Below are 18297 nucleotides of genomic sequence, written 5' to 3' on the forward strand. Positions count from 1 at the left end.
TGTGTGTCAGGTGTGGAGTGTGTCAGGTGTTGAGTGTGTCAGGTGTGGAGTGTGTCAGGTGTGGAGTGTGTCAGGTGTTGAGTGTGTCAGGTGTTGAGTGTGTCAGGTGTTGAGTGTGTCAGGTGTGGAGTGTGTCAGGTGTGTGTGTCAGGTGTGGAGTGTGTCAGGTGTTGAGTGTGTCAGGTGTTGAGTGTGTCAGGTGTTGAGTGTGTCAGGTGTTGAGTGTGTCAGGTGTTGAGTGTGTCAGGTGTTGAGTGTGTCAGGTGTGGAGTGTGTCAGGTGTGGAGTGTGTCAGGCGTTGAGTGTGTCAGGTGTTGAGTGTGTCAGGTGTGGAGTGTGTCAGGTGTTGAGTGTGTCAGGTGTGGAGTGTGTCAGGTGTTGAGTGTGTCAGGTGTGGAGTGTGTCAGGTGTGGAGTGTGTCAGGTGTGGAGTGTGTCAGGTGTGGAGTGTGTCAGGTGTTGAGTGGGCTACATCAAACCCAACACTATACATATATTCACACACCACTTAAGGACCTCAGAGAGTACATTAGCCTGTTCCAGGGGCGTAATCAGTTGTGTGTTCCAGTACATACACACAACTTTACAAGTACTACAGAAAGAACACTGAACTGAGGACACATAAGCCAGTTTCAGAGGCTGGATCAGCAGTATGTACTCCCATACACGCACATTTGAGAATACCTACATGATAAACACCGAACTGAGGACACATAAGCCAGTGTCTGAGGCTGGATCCCTTGTGAGGGCACTCTCGCAGACCGAACTTCCTCGGCACGCACTCTCACAGACCGAACTTCCTCAACACGCACTCTCACAGACCGAACTTCCTCAGCACGCACTCTCACAGACCGAACTTCCTCAAAACGCACTCTCACAGACCGAACTTCCTCAACACGCACTCTCACAGACCGAACTTCCTCAACACGCACTCTCACAGACCGAACTTCCTCAAAACGCACTCTCACAGACCTAACTTCCTCAGCACGCACTCTCACAGACCGAACTTCCTCAGCACGCACTCTCACAGACCGAACTTCCTCGGCACGCACTCTCACAGACCGAACTTCCTCAGCACGCACTCTCAGAGACCTGACTTTCTCAACACGCACTCTCACAGACCTGACTTTCTCAACACGCACTCTCACAGACCTGACTTTCTCAACACGCACTCTCACAGACCTTTCTCAACACGCACTCTCACAGACTTGACTTCCTCAACACGCACTCTCACAGACCTGACTTTCTCAACACGCACTCTCACAGACCTGACTTTCTCAACACGCACTCTCACAGACCTGACTTTCTCAACACGCACTCTCACAGACCTGACTTTCTCAACACGCACTCTCACAGACTTGACTTCCTCAACACGCACTCTCACAGACCTGACTTTCTCAACACGCACTCTCACAGACCTGACTTTCTCAACACGCACTCTCACAGACCTGACTTTCTCAACACGCACTCTCACAGACCTGACTTTCTCAACACGCACTCTCACAGACCTGACTTTCTCAACACGCACTCTCACAGACCTGACTTTCTCAACACGCACTCTCACAGACTTGACTTCCTCAACACGCACTCTCACAGACCTGACTTTCTCAACACGCACTCTCACAGACCTGACTTTCTCAACACGCACTCTCACAGACCTGACTTTCTCAACACGCACTCTCACAGACCTGACTTTCTCAACACGCACTCTCACAGACCTGACTTTCTCAACACGCACTCTCACAGACCTGACTTTCTCAACACGCACTCTCACAGACCTGACTTTCTCAACACGCACTCTCACAGACCTGACTTTCTCAACACGCACTCTCACAGACCTGACTTCCTCAACACGCACTCTCACAGACCTGACTTCCTCAACACGCACTCTCACAGACCCGACTTTCTCAACACGCACTCTCACAGACCCGACTTTCTCAACACGCACTCTCACAGACCTGACTTCCTCAACACGCACTCTCACAGACCTGACTTCCTCAACACGCACTCTCACAGACCTGACTTCCTCAACACGCACTCTCACAGACCTGACTTCCTCAACACGCACTCTCACAGACCTGACTTCCTCAACACGCTAAGACACCTTGAGTACACACGAGGGACATCCATAGCTAAGACACCTTGAGTACACACGAGGGTCATCCATAGCTAAGACACCTTGAGTACACACGAGGGTCATCCATAGCTAAGACACCTTGAGTACACACGAGGGTCATCCATAGCTAAGACACCTTGAGTACACACGAGGGACATTCATAGCTAAGACACCTTGAGTACACACGAGGGTCATCCATAGCTAAGACACCTTGAGTACACACGAGGGTCATCCATAGCTAAGACACCTTGAGTACACACGAGGGTCATCCATAGCTAAGACACCTTGAGTACACACGAGGGACATTCATAGCTAAGACACCTTGAGTACACACGAGGGTCATCCATAGCTAAGACACCTTGAGTACACACGAGGGTCATCCATAGCTAAGACACCTTGAGTACACACGAGGGTCATCCATAGCTAAGACACCTTGAGTACACACGAGGGTCATCCATAGCTAAGACACCTTGAGTACACACGAGGGACATTCATAGCTAAGACACCTTGAGTACACACGAGGGTCATCCATAGCTAAGACACCTTGAGTACACACGAGGGTCATCCATAGCTAAGACACCTTGAGTACACACGAGGGTCATCCATAGCTAAGACACCTTGAGTACACACGAGGGTCATCCATAGCTAAGACACCTTGAGTACACACGAGGGTCATCCATAGCTAAGACACCTTGAGTACACACGAGGGTCATCCATAGCTAAGACACCTTGAGTACACACGAGGGACATTCATAGCTAAGACACCTTGAGTACACACGAGGGTCATCCATAGCTAAGACACCTTGAGTACACACGAGGGTCATCCATAGCTAAGACACCTTGAGTACACACGAGGGTCATCCATAGCTAAGACACCTTGAGTACACACGAGGGACATTCATAGCTAAGACACCTTGAGTACACACGAGGGTCATCCATAGCTAAGACACCTTGAGTACACACGAGGGACATTCATAGCTAAGACACCTTGAGTACACACGAGGGTCATCCATAGCTAAGACACCTTGAGTACACACGAGGGTCATCCATAGCTAAGACACCATGAGTACACACGAGGGTCATCCATAGCTAAGACACCATGAGTACACACGAGGGTCATCCATAGCTAAGACACCATGAGTACACACGAGGGTCATCCATAGCTAAGACACCATGAGTACACACGAGGGACATCCACAGCTAAGACACCATGAGTACACACGAGGGACATCCACAGCTAAGACACCATGAGTACACACGAGGGACATCCACAGCTAAGACACCATGAGTACACACGAGGGACATCCACAGCTAAGACACCATGAGTACACACGAGGGTCATCCACAGCTAAGACACCATGAGTACACACGAGGGACATCCACAGCCTCCCGAGGTTCAGAGATTGCACTGCGATGTTGAAAAGACACTAGGCAGACTGTGTGCCACCACCAGCAGTAAGCAGACTAGGTGCCACCAGCAGCAGCCGCACTAGGCAGGGTGCCACGCCAGGGATCAACACTCACTCACCTCCACCAACGACCAAAATAAAATCAACACTACCAAGGCTTCCTCCCGCGCGCATACACGCACGCACACACCACAGCGGCCACCCATACACCGCCCCCATACACCGCCCCCATACACCGCCCCCATACACCCAGAGGCTCAGTGCCAGGTGTTGGCTCTCTTTCACATGAGATAAAAGCAGTGTGTGTGTGTGTGTGTGTGTGTGTGTGTGTGTGTGTGTGTGTGTGTGTGTGTGTGTGTGTGTGTGTGTGTGTGTGTGTGTGTGCGTGCGTGTGTGTGCGTGTGTGAGAGTGAGACACAGAGAGACAGAGAAACAGATAGAGAGAGACAGAGACAGAGATATAAATGGCTTACAAACCCCACATGTTCAGGAATAAGACACCTGGTGGAACATTTGGCAATCTTTAGTGAGGAAACGTTTCGCCAGCCATTGACTTCTTCAGTCCAGTACTGAGAAGAACAGTGAAAGGTGAGTGTGAGGTAATTAGTCCCTCAGTCTGGAGTCGATCTGATTACCCATAACTTGTTTAGAGAGTTTTTATATTCCGGTGACCCGGTCGTGGGCCAGGATGTGGACAAAAAGAATGCAGATGTAATATATACAGACTTTGCAAAAGCCTTCGACAAGTGTGACCATGGCGTAATAGCGCACAAAATGCGTGCTAAAGGAATAACAGGGAAAGTCGGTCGATGGATCTATAATTTCCTCACTAACAGAACACAGAGAGTAGTCGTCAACAGAGTAAAGTCCGAGGCAGCTACGGTGAAAAGCTCTGTTCCACAAGGCACAGTACTCGCTCCCATCTTGTTCCTCATCCTCATATCTGACATAGACAAGGATGTCAGCCACAGCACCGTGTCTTCCTTTGCAGATGACACCCGAATCTGCATGACAGTGTCTTCCATTGCAGACACTGCAAGGCTCCAGGCGGACATCAACCAAATCTTTCAGTGGGCTGCAGAAAACAATATGAAGTTCAACGATGAGAAATTTCAATTACTCAGATATGGTAAACATGAGGAAATTAAATCTTCATCAGAGTACAAAACAAACTCTGGCCACAAAATAGAGCGAAACACCAACGTCAAAGACCTGGGAGTGATCATGTCGGAGGATCTCACCTTCAAGGACCATAACATTGTATCAATCGCATCTGCTAGAAAAATGACAGGATGGATAATGAGAACCTTCAAAACTAGGGAGGCCAAGCCCATGATGACACTCTTCAGGTCACTTGTTCTATCTAGGCTGGAATATTGCTGCACACTAACAGCACCTTTCAAGGCAGGTGAAATTGCCGACCTAGAAAATGTACAGAGAACTTTCACGGCGCGCATAACGGAGATAAAACACCTCAATTATTGGGAGCGCTTGAGGTTCCTAAACCTGTATTCCCTGGAACGCAGGCGGGAGAGATACATGATTATATACACCTGGAAAATCCTAGAGGGACTAGTACCGAACTTGCACACGAAAATCACTCACTACGAAAGCAAAAGACTTGGCAGACGATGCACCATCCCCCCAATGAAAAGCAGGGGTGTCACTAGCACGTTAAGAGACCATACAATAAGTGTCAGGGGCCCGAGACTGTTCAACTGCCTCCCAGCACACATAAGGGGGATTACCAACAGACCCCTGGCAGTCTTCAAGCTGGCACTGGACAAGCACCTAAAGTCAGTTCCTGATCAGCCGGGCTGTGGCTCGTACGTTGGTTTGCGTGCATCCAGCAGCAACAGCCTGGTTGATCAGGCTCTGATCCACCAGGAGGCCTGGTCACAGACCGGGCCGCGGGGGCGTTGACCCCCGGAACTCTCTCCAGGTAACCAACAGTCAGGATGTGACCAGCAGCCAGAATGTGACCAGCAGTCAGGATGTGACCAGCAGCCAGAATGTGACCAGCAGTCAGGATGTGACCAGCAGCCAGGATGTGACCAACAGTCAGGATGTGACCAACAGTCAGAATGTGACCAGCAGTCAGGATGTGACCAGCAGTCAGGATGTGACCAGCAGCCAGGATGTGACCAGCAGTCAGGATGTGACCAGCAGCCAGGATGTGACCAGCAGCCAGAATGTGACCAGCAGTCAAGATGTGACCAGCAGCCAGAATGTGACCAGCAGTCAGGATGTGACCAACAGACAGGATGTGACCAGCAGTCAGGATGTGACCAGCAGTCACGATGTGACCAGCAGCCAGGATGTGACCAGCAGCCAGAATGTGACCAGCAGTCAGGATGTGACCAACAGCCAGGATGTGACCAGCAGCCAGAATGTGACCAGCAGCCAGAATGTGACCAACAGCCAGGATGTGACCAGCAGTCAGGATGTGACCAACAGCCAGGATGTGACCAGTAGTCAGGATGTGACCAGCAGCCAGAATGTGACCAGCAGTCAGGATGTGATCAGCAGCCAGAATGTGACCAGCAGTCAGGATGTGACTAGCAGTCAGGATGTGACCAGCAGCCAGGATGTGACTAGCAGTCAGGATGTGACCAGCAGCCAGAATGTGACCAGCAGTCAGGATGTGACCAGCAGTCAGGATGTGACCAGCAGCCAGGATGTGACCAGCAGCCAGAATGTGACCAGCAGTCAGGATGTGACCAGCAGCCAGGATGTGACCAGCAGCCAGAATGTGACCAGCAGTCAGGATGTGACCAGCAGCCAGGATGTGACCAGCAGCCAGAATGTGACCAGCAGTCAGGATGTGACCAGCAGCCAGAATGTGACCAGCAGTCAGGATGTGACCAGCAGCCAGAATGTGACCAGCAGTCAGAATGTGACCAGCAGCCAGAATGTGACCAGCCTGGACTTTATCGTCCAGGGTTGGACTTTATCGTCCAGGGTTGGACTTTATCGTCCAGGGCTGGACTTCGTCCTGCGGGCTGGACTTGATCGTCCAGGGCTGGGCTGTATTGTCCTGGGCTATACGTTATCATCCAGGGCTACATTTTATCGTTCAGGGCTATATAAGAACAAGGAACACTGCAGCAGGTCTACTGGCCCATGCGAGGCAGGTCCAAGTCTCCTACAGGCTTAAGCCAACCTAGTCAAGTCAGTTCACATTCACTTAAGGAAGGAACACGGCAACTGACCTAGTAGCACAAGCTAATCAGGTCCAACTCAAACCCACTCGTGTATGTGTTATCTTCCAGGGCTATACTTCATCATCCAGGGCTATACTTCATCATCCAGGGCTATACTTCATCATCCAGGGCTATACTTCATCATCCAGGGCTATACTTCATCATCCAGGGCTATACTTCATCATCCAGGGCTATACTTCATCATCCAGGGCTATACTTCATCATCCAGGACTATACTTCATCATCCAGGGCTATACTTCATCATCCAGGGCTATACTTCATCATCCAGGGCTATACTTCATCATCCAGGGCTATACTTCATCATCCAGGGCTATACTTCATCATCCAGGGCTATACTTCATCATCCAGGGCTATACTTCATCATCCAGGGCTATACTTCATCATCCAGGGCTATACTTCATCATCCAGGGCTATACTTCATCTTCCAGGGCTATACTTCATCATCCGGGACTATACTTCATCATCCAGGACTATACTTCATCATCCAGGACTATACTTCATCATCCAGGACTATACTTCATCATCCAGGACTATACTTCATCATCCAGGGCTATACTTCATCATCCAGGACTATACTTTATCATCCAGGACTATACTTCATCATCCAGGACTATACTTCATCATCCAGGGCTATCCTTCATCATCCAGGGCTATCCTTCATCATCCAGGGCCATACCTCATCATCCAGGGCTATACTTCATCATCCAGGGCCATACTTCATCATCCAGGACTATACTTCATCATCCAGGACTATACTTCATCATCCAGGGCTATACTTCATCATCCAGAGCTATACTTCATCATCCAGGGCTATACTTCATCATCCAGGGCCATACTTCATCATCCAGGACTATACTTCATCATCCAGGACTATACTTCATCATCCAGGGCTATACTTCATCATCCAGGGCTATACTTCATCCAGGACTATACTTCATCCAGGGCTATACTTCATCATCCAGGGCTATACTTCATCATCCAGGGCTATACTTCATCATCCAGGGCTATACTTCATCATCCAGGGCTATACTTCATCCGGGGCTATACTTCATCATCCGGGGCTATACTTCATCATCCACGGCCATATTTCATCATCCAGGGCTATACTTCATCATCCAGGGCTATACTTCATCATCCAGGGCTATACTTCATCATCCAGGGCTATACTTCATCCAGGACTATACTTCATCCAGGGCTATACTTCATCATCCAGGGCTATACTTCATCATCCAGGGCTATACTTCATCATCCAGGGCTATACTTCATCATCCAGGGCTATACTTCATCGTTCAGGGCTATACTTCATCGTTCAGGGCTATACTTCATCATCCAGGGCTACACTATCATCATTTGCAGATGACACTAAAATAAGCATGAAAGTCAGTACGGTAGAGGACACTGAAAAAGTACAGGAAGACATAAACAGAGTTTTCCAGTGGGCAGTGGAAAACAACTTGACGTTCAATGGTGACAAGTTCCAGCTGCTTAGGTATGGAAAGAATGAAGAACTCAAAAGGAACACTATATGCAAAACTCAAGAGGGTCACCAAATAGAACGTAAGGAACACGTAAAAGACCTGGGAATAATTATGTCAGCTGACCTTTCTTTTAAAGACCATAACAAGACAAAGATCACGACAACCAGGAAGATGACTGGGTGGGTATTGAGAACTCTTTAAACAAGGGAAACAATGCCGATGGTGACACTCTTCAAATCGCTAGTGCTCCCTCACTTAGAATATTGCTCAGTGCTGACGGCCCCGTTCAGGGCAGGAGAAATATCTGAGCAGGAACAAATACAGAGATCGTTTACGGCCGCATAGAGCCAGTAAAGCACCTAAACTACTGGGAACGCCTGCAAGTCTTGAACATGTACTCATTGGAGCGGAGGAGAGAGAGGTACATGATAATATATACCTGGAAGGTACTCGAGGGCTTGGTCCCAAATCTGCACACTGCCATAACAACATATTGGAGTGAGAGATATGGGAGGAAGTGTAAAACCCAGTGGAAAGCTGGGGCGCAGTGGGAACAATAAGGGAACACTGTATCAACATCCGTGGTCCCAGATTGCGCAGTGGGAACAATAAGGGAACACTGTATCAACATCCGTGGTCCCAGATTGCGCAGTGGGAACAATAAGGGAACACTGTATCAACATCCGTGGTCCCAGATTGCGCAGTGGGAACAATAAGGGAACACTGTATCAACATCCGTGGTCCCAGATTGCGCAGTGGGAACAATAAGGGAACACTGTATCAACATCCGTGGTCCCAGATTATTCAACATCAAAGTTTATTCTCAATAAGGATTACAATGCTGAGTTTACAGAATTTGGTTATTGTGTGGTTTACATGTAGTAAAATAATAATTACAGAGTGTACCACTAGAACACCTAGCATGGCTAGGCATTTCGGGCAGACTTAAATTAAATCTTAAGTTTAAAATATTACAAAATTATGAGGTAAGTTGGTATTATGGCTAAGTGACTAAATACTAGTTGTGAGTTTAGCAATGTGAATGCTTTTGTTTTGGCACTATACATAGTTTCAGTATTGGAGTATCACAGGCCAACTTATGACTAGTTAAGATTCATTATTTTGAGATTGAGATTGATATTTCTGTTTATGGTCAAATGGGTGAGTGAGTGTAAGTGTGAACCACCAGGTGGTATCCGTATTATTAGTTGACAGGGTGTTTCAGGGAGATAAGATGTTTTCTAATGGTAGTTTTGAAGGTGATGAATGTGTCTGCAGTTTTAGAATTTTCAGGTAGGGTATTCCAGATTTTAGGGCCTTTGACATACATTGAATTTTTGTAAAGGTTTAGTCGGACACGGGGAATGTTGTAGAGATGTTAGTGTCTGGTGTTATGCCTGTGGGTTCTGTCACAACTATCAAGAAAGCGTTTTAGGTCAAGGTTAATATTGGAGTTTAAGGTCCTGTAGATGTAGATTGCACAGTAGTAAGTGTGGATGTACTGAACAGGGAGTAAGTTTAGATCTATGATCAGAAGAAAGATCAGAAGATATCAGAAACACTGCTGGAACAAGTGTAGAAGTCTTCAAGAGGAAACTGGACAAGTATCTTCACCAGGTGCCAGGTCAACCAGGCTGTGATGGATATGTGGGCCAGCGGACCACCAGCAGCAACAACCTGGTTGACCAGGTTAACACCAGACGAGCCTGGCTCATGGCCGGGCTCCGAGAGTAGAAAGACTCTCGAAACTTATAAAAGGTAAAGGTGTATATCCTTGCAAAGTGATGAGAGTTGCTCTGTTTGTTGTATTAATGATAAATACGACACCCACAGTGATATCACTCTTACTGTGTTCACTGTTAATATTTAATAATAAATTGTATGTCTATTGGTTCGTACGCTGGTTTACGTGCGGCGAGCACTAACAGCATGGTTGATCAGGTCCTGATCCACCACGAAGCCTAGTCACGGACCGAGCCGCGGGGGCATTAACCCCGGAAACCCGCTCCAGGTATACTTCTGTAAGGCCCTCATTTTATTGCAGGTAACACCTAACTGATCTGGTCATCTATATTTTTGGCCGAGTGTTGGACCGGGTCGCGGGTCGCTGACCCTCGGGACGCTCCTCCAGGTAGGCAGTGCACTTAACTGAAGTGCGTCCTCACTGAGTATCACGTTATCAGTAGCTCACTGGAAGACACTAGGCAGTGCACTTAACTGAACTGCGTCCTCACTGAGTATCACGTTATCAGTAGCTCACTGGAAGACACTAGGCAGTGCACTTAACTGAAGTGCGTCCTCACTGAGTATCACGTTATCAGTAGCTCACTGGAAGACACTGCAGATGACCTTATAGGTTTGTCAAGTAAGCGCTGAAGGCCAGTCTTTAGGCTGGATTTTTTGGCAGCTCTAACATCCGACTTTACATATTCCAAGTATTGTACAGGATAATAAAATATAGCCCTGGATGATGAAGTATAGTCCTGGATGATGAAGTATAGCCCTGGATGATGAAGTATAGCCCTGGATGATGAAGTATAGCCCTGGATGATGAAGTATAGTCCTGGATGATGAAGTATAGCCCTGGATGATGAAGTATAGCCCTGGATGATGAAGTATAGCCCTGGATGATGAAGTATAGTCCTGGATGATGAAGTATAGCCCTGGATGATGAAGTATAGCCCTGGATGATGAAGTATAGCCCTGGATGATGAAGTATAGCCCTGGATGATGAAGTATAGTCCTGGATGATGAAGAATAGTCCTGGATGATGAAGAATAGCCCTGGATGATGAAGTATAGCCCTGGATGATGAAGTATAGCCCTGGATGATGAAGTATAGCCCTGGATGATGAAGTATAGTCCTGGATGATGAAGTATAGTCCTGGATGATGAAGTATAGTCCTGGATGATGAAGTATAGTCCTGGATGATGAAGTATAGTCCTGGATGATGAAGTATAGTCCTGGATGATGAAGTATAGCCCTGGATGATGAAGTATAGTCCTGGATGATGAAGTATAGCCCTGGATGATGAAGTATAGTCCTGGATGATGAAGTATAGTCCTGGATGATGAAGTATAGCCCTGGATGATGAAGTATAGCCCTGGATGATGAAGTATAGTCCTGGATGATGAAGTATAGCCCTGGATGATGAAGTATAGCCCTGGATGATGAAGTATATTCCTGGATGATGAAGTATAGTCCTGGATGATGAAGTATAGCCCTGGATGATGAAGTATAGCCCTGGATGATGAAGTATAGTCCCGGATGATGAAGTATAGCCCTAGATGATGAAGTATAGTCCTGGATGATGAAGTATAGCCCTGGATGATGAAGTATAGCCCTGGATGAAGTATAGCCCTGGATGATGAAGTATAGTCCTGGATGATGAAGTATAGTCCTGGATGATGAAGTATAGTCCTGGATGATGAAGTATAGTCCTGGATGATGAAGTATAGCCCTGGATGATGAAGTATAGCCCTGGATGATGAAGTATAGCCCTGGATGATGAAGTATAGCCCTGGATGATGAAGTATAGTCCTGGATGATGAAGTATAGTCCCGGATGATGAAGTATAGTCCTGGATGATGAAGTATAGTCCTGGATGATGAAGTATAGCCCTGGATGATGAAGTATAGCCCTGGATGATGAAGTATAGCCCTGGATGATGAAGTATAGTCCCGGATGATGAAGTATAGCCCTGGATGATGAAGTATAGTCCTGGATGATGAAGTATAGCCCTGGATGATGAAGTATAGCCCTGGATGAAGTATAGCCCTGGATGATGAAGTATAGTCCCGGATGATGAAGTATAGCCCTGGATGATGAAGTATAGCCCTGGATGATGAAGTATAGCCCTGGATGATGAAGTATAGCCCTGGATGATGAAGTATAGCCCTGGATGATGAAGTATAGTCCTGGATGATGAAGTATAGCCCTGGATGATGAAGTATAGTCCTGGATGATGAAGTATAGCCCTGGATGATGAAGTATAGTCCTGGATGATGAAGTATAGCCCTGGATGATGAAGTATAGTCCTGGATGATGAAGTATAGCCCTGGATGATGAAGTATAGCCCTGGATGATGAAGTATAGCCCTGGATGATGAAGTATAGTCCTGGATGATGAAGTATAGTCCTGGATGATGAAGTATAGTCCTGGATGATGAAGTATAGCCCTGGATGATGAAGTATAGTCCTGGATGATGAAGTATAGTCCTGGATGATGAAGTATAGCCCTGGATGATGAAGTATAGCCCTGGATGATGAAGTATAGTCCTGGATGATGAAGTATAGCCCTGGATGATGAAGTATAGTCCTGGATGATGAAGTATAGCCCTGGATGATGAAGTATAGCCCTGGATGATGAAGTATAGCCCTGGATGATGAAGTATAGTCCTGGATGATGAAGTATAGTCCTGGATGATGAAGTATAGTCCTGGATGATGAAGTATAGCCCTGGATGATGAAGTATAGTCCTGGATGATGAAGTATAGCCCTGGATGATGAAGTATAGTCCTGGATGATGAAGTATAGCCCTGGATGATGAAGTATAGTCCTGGATGATGAAGTATAGCCCTGGATGATGAAGTATAGCCCTGGATGATGAAGTATAGCCCTGGATGATGAAGTATAGTCCTGGATGATGAAGTATAGTCCTGGATGATGAAGTATAGCCCTGGATGATGAAGTATAGCCCTGGATGATGAAGTATAGTCCTGGATGATGAAGTATAGCCCTGGATGATGAAGTATAGCCCTGGATGATGAAGTATAGCCCTGGATGATGAAGTATAGTCCTGGATGATGAAGTATAGTCCTGGATGATGAAGTATAGCCCTGGATGATGAAGTATAGCCCTGGATGATGAAGTATAGCCCTGGATGATGAAGTATAGATGATGAAGAATAGCCCTGGATGATGAAGTATAGCCCTGGATGATGAAGTATAGCCCTGGATGATGAAGTATAGTGGATGATGAAGTATAGCCCTGGATGATGAAGTATAGCCCTGGATGATGAAGTATAGCCCTGGATGATGAAGTATAGCCCTGGATGATGAAGTATAGCCCTGGATGATGAAGTATAGCCCTGGATGATGAAGTATAGCCCTGGATGAAGTATAGCCCTGGATGATGAAGTATAGCCCTGGAGGATGAAGTATAGTCCTGGATGATGAAGTATAGTCCTGGATGATGAAGTATAGCCCTGGATGATGAAGTATAGCCCTGGATGATGAAGTATAGCCCTGGATGATGAAGTATAGCCCTGGATGATGAAGTATAGCCCTGGATGATGAAGTATAGCCCTGGATGATGAAGTATAGTCCTGGATGATGAAGTATAGATGATGAAGTATAGTCCTGGATGATGAAGTATAGCCCTGGATGATGAAGTATAGCCCTGGATGATGAAGTATAGCCCTGGATGATGAAGTATAGCCCTGGATGATGAAGTATAGCCCTGGATGATGAAGTATAGCCCTGGATGATGAAGTATAGCCCTGGATGATGAAGTATAGCCCCCTGGATGATGAAGTATAGTCCTGGATGATGAAGTATAGCCCTGGATGATGAAGTATAGTCCTGGATGATGAAGTATAGCCCTGGATGATGAAGTATAGCCCTGGATGATGAAGTATAGCCCTGGATGATGAAGTATAGTCCTGGATGATGAAGTATAGCCCTGGATGATGAAGTATAGTCCTGGATGATGAAGTATAGCCCTGGATGATGAAGTATAGTCCTGGATGATGAAAGTATAGCCCTGGATGATGAAGTATAGTCCTGGATGATGAAGTATAGCCCTGGATGATGAAGTATAGGATGATGAAGTATAGTCCTGGATGATGAAGTATAGCCCTGGATGATGAAGTATAGCCCTGGATGATGAAGTATAGCCCTGGATGATGAAGTATAGCCCTGGATGATGAAGTATAGCCCTGGATGATGAAGTATAGCCCTGGATGATGAAGTATAGCCCTGGATGATGAAGCATACCACTGGATGATGAAGTATAGCCCTGGATGATGACGTATAGTGGATGATGAAGTATAGCCCTGGATGATGAAGTATATGATGAAGTATAGCCCTGGATGATGAAGCATACCCCTGGATGATGAAGTATAGCCCTGGATGATGAAGTATAGTCCTGGATGATGAAGTATAGCCCTGGATGATGAAGTATAGCCCTGGATGATGAAGTGTAGCCCTGGATGATGAAGTATAGTCCTGGATGATGAAGTATAGTCCTGGATGATGAAGTATAGTCCTGGATGATGAAGTATAGTCCTGGATGATGAAGTATAGCCCTGGATGATGAAGTATAGTCCTGGATGATGAAGTATAGCCCTGGATGATGAAGTATAGCCCTGGATGATGAAGTGTAGCATTGGATGATGAAGTGTAGCCCTGGATGATGAAGTATAGCCCTGGATGATGAAGTGTAGCATTGGATGATGAAGTATAGCCCTGGATGATGAAGTATAGCCCTGGATGATGAAGTGTAGCCCTGGATGATGAAGTATAGCCCTGGATGATGAAGTATAGCCCTGGATGATGAAGTATAGTCCTGGATGATGAAGTATAGTCCTGGATGATGAAGTATAGTCCTGGATGATGAAGTATAGTCCTGGATGATGAAGTATAGCCCTGGATGATGAAGTATAGTCCTGGATGATGAAGTATAGCCCTGGATGATGAAGTATAGCCCTGGATGATGAAGTATAGCCCTGGATGATGAAGTATAGCCCTGGATGATGAAGTATAGTTCTGGATGATGAAGTGTAGCCCTGGATGATGAAGTATAGCCCTGGATGATGAAGTATAGTCCTGGATGATGAAGTATAGCCTTGGATGATGAAGTATAGCCCTGGATGATGAAGTATAGTTCTGGATGATGAAGTGTAGCCCTGGATGATGAAGTATAGCCCTGGATGATGAAGTATAGTCCTGGATGATGAAGTATAGCCTTGGATGATGAAGTATAGTCCTGGATGATGAAGTATAGCCCTGGATGATGAAGTATAGTCCTGGATGATGAAGTATAGCCCTGGATGATGAAGTATAGTCCTGGATGATGAAGTATAGCCCTGGATGATGAAGTGTAGCCCTGGATGATGAAGTATAGCCCTGGATCATGAAGTATAGCCCTGGATGATGAAGTGTAGCCCTGGATGATGAAGTATAGCCCTGGATGATGAAGTATAGCCCTGGATGATGAAGTATAGTCCTGGATGATGAAGTATAGTCCTGGATGATGAAGTGTAGCCCTGGATGATGAAGTATAGTCCTGGATGGTGAAGTATAGTCCTGGATGATGAAGTATAGTCCTGGATGATGAAGTATAGTCCTGGATGATGAAGTATAGCCCTGGATGATGAAGTATAGTCCTGGATGATGAAGTATAGCCCTGGATGATGAAGTATAGCCCTGGATGATGAAGTATAGTCCTGGATGATGAAGTATAGCCCTGGATGATGAAGTATAGTCCTGGATGATGAAGTATAGCCCTGGATGATGAAGTATAGTCCTGGATGATGAAGTATAGTCCTGGATGATGAAGTATAGTCCTGGATGATGAAGTATAGTCCTGGATGATGAAGTATAGCCCTGGATGATGAAGTGTAGTCCTGGATGATGAAGTATAGCCCTGGATGATGAAGTATAGTCCTGGATGATGAAGTATAGCCCTGGATGATGAAGTGTAGTCCTGGATGATGAAGTATAGCCCTGGATGATGAAGTATAGTCCTGGATGATGAAGTGTAGTCCTGGATGATGAAGTATAGCCCTGGATGATGAAGTATAGTCATGGATGAAGTATAGCCCTGGATGATGAAGTATAGCCCTGGATGATGAAGTATAGTCCTGGATGATGAAGTATAGCCCTGGATGATGAAGTATAGTCCTGGATGATGAAGTATAGCCCTGGATGATGAAGTATAGCCCTGGATGATGAAGTATAGTCCTGGATGATGAAGTATAGCCCTGGATGATGAAGTATAGTCCTGGATGATGAAGTATAGCCCTGGATGATGAAGTATAGCCCTGGATGATGAAGTATAGCCCTGGATGATGAAGTATAGCCCTGGATGATGAAGTATAGTCCTGGATGATGAAGTATAGCCCTGGATGATGAAGTATAGTCCTGGATGATGAAGTATAGCCCTGGATGATGAAGTATAGCCCTGGATGATGAAGTATAGCCCTGGATGATGAAGTATAGTCCTGGATGATGAAGTATAGTCCTGGATGATGAAGTATAGTCCTGGATGATGAAGTATAGCCCTGGATGATGAAGTATAGCCCTGGATGATGAAGTATAGTCCCCTGGATGAAGTGAATGTATAGCCCTGGATGATGAAGTATAGCCCTGGATGATGAAGTATAGCCCTGGATGATGAAGTATAGCCCTGGATGATGAAGTATAGCCCTGGATGATGAAGTATAGCCCTGGATGATGAAGTATAGCCCTGGATGATGAAGTATAGCCCTGGATGATGAAGTATAGCCCTGGATGATGAAGTATAGCCCTGGATGATGAAGTATAGCCCTGGATGATGAAGTATAGCCCTGGATGATGAAGTATAGCCCTGGATGATGAAGTATAGCCCTGGATGATGAAGTATAGTCCTGGATGATGAAGTATAGTCCTGGATGATGAAGTATAGTCCTGGATGATGAAGTATAGCCCTGGATGATGAAGTATAGCCCTGGATGATGAAGTATAGCCCTGGATGATGAAGTATAGTCCTGGATGATGAAGTATAGCCCTGGATGATGAAGTATAGTCCTGGATGATGAAGTATAGTCCTGGATGATGAAGTATAGCCCTGGATGATGAAGTATAGTCCTGGATGATGAAGTATAGTCCTGGATGATGAAGTATAGCCCTGGATGATGAAGTATAGCCCTGGATGATGAAGTATAGCCCTGGATGATGAAGTATAGCCCTGGATGATGAAGTATAGTCCTGGATGATGAAGTATAGCCCTGGATGATGAAGTATAGTCCTGGATGATGAAGTATAGCCCTGGATGATGAAGTATAGCCCTGGATGATGAAGTATAGTCCTGGATGATGAAGTATAGTCCTGGATGATGAAGTATAGTCCTGGATGATGAAGTATAGTCCTGGATGATGAAGTATAGTCCTGGATGATGAAGTATAGCCCTGGATGATGAAGTATAGTCCTGGATGATGAAGTATAGTCCTGGATGATGAAGTATAGCCCTGGATGATGAAGTATAGTCCTGGATGATGAAGTATAGCCCTGGATGATGAAGTATAGTCCTGGATGATGAAGTATAGTCCTGGATGATGAAGTATAGCCCTGGATGATGAAGTATAGTCCTGGATGATGAAGTATAGCCCTGGATGATGAAGTATAGTCCTGGATGATGAAGTATAGTCCTGGATGATGAAGTATAGTCCTGGATGATGAAGTATAGTCCTGGATGATGAAGTATAGCCCTGGATGATGAAGTATAGCCCTGGATGATGAAGTATAGTCCTGGATGATGAAGTATAGCCCTGGATGATGAAGTATAGTCCTGGATGATGAAGTATAGCCCTGGATGATGAAGTATAGTCCTGGATGATGAAGTATAGTCCTGGATGATGAAGTATAGCCCTGGATGATGAAGTATAGTCCTGGATGATGAAGTATAGTCCTGGATGATGAAGTATAGCCCTGGATGATGAAGTATAGCCCTGGATGATGAAGTATAGCCCTGGATGATGAAGTATAGCCCCTGGATGATGAAGTATAGCCCTGGATGATGAAGTATAGCCCTGGATGATGAAGTATAGTCCTGGATGATGAAGTATAGCCCTGGATGATGAAGTATAGCCCTGGATGATGAAGTATAGTGGATGATGAAGTATAGTCCTGGATGATGAAGTATAGTCCTGGATGATGAAGTATAGCCCTGGATGATGAAGTATAGCCCTGGATGATGAAGTATAGTGGATGATGAAGTATAGTCCTGGATGATGAAGTATAGCCCTGGATGATGAAGTATAGTCCTGGATGATGAAGTATAGTCCTGGATGATGAAGTATAGCCCTGGATGA

The 18297-nt window shown here is 46.0% G+C and overlaps 1 protein-coding gene across 8 annotated transcripts in view; it reads right to left on the minus strand.

Moving 5' to 3' along the window:
* The window catches only part of LOC128687247 (phosphatase and actin regulator 2-like), a 1174904-nt gene that overhangs the window by 354258 nt on the left and 802349 nt on the right, over nucleotides 1-18297 (minus strand). Inside the window, exon 1 of one of the 8 annotated variants that reach the window (XM_070098446.1) lies at nucleotides 3486-3639. The exons of 6 other annotated variants lie outside the window; for them this stretch is intronic. The gene's annotated coding sequence lies outside the window, so the exon portion shown is untranslated. Of the gene's footprint in view, nucleotides 1-3300; nucleotides 3351-3485; nucleotides 3640-18297 lie in introns of those variants that run through there. One more of the 8 variants, XM_070098447.1, reaches the window with a different exon arrangement.

Source organism: Cherax quadricarinatus, chromosome 62 (assembly GCF_038502225.1).
Source record: "Cherax quadricarinatus isolate ZL_2023a chromosome 62, ASM3850222v1, whole genome shotgun sequence".
NCBI lineage: Eukaryota > Metazoa > Arthropoda > Malacostraca > Decapoda > Parastacidae > Cherax > Cherax quadricarinatus.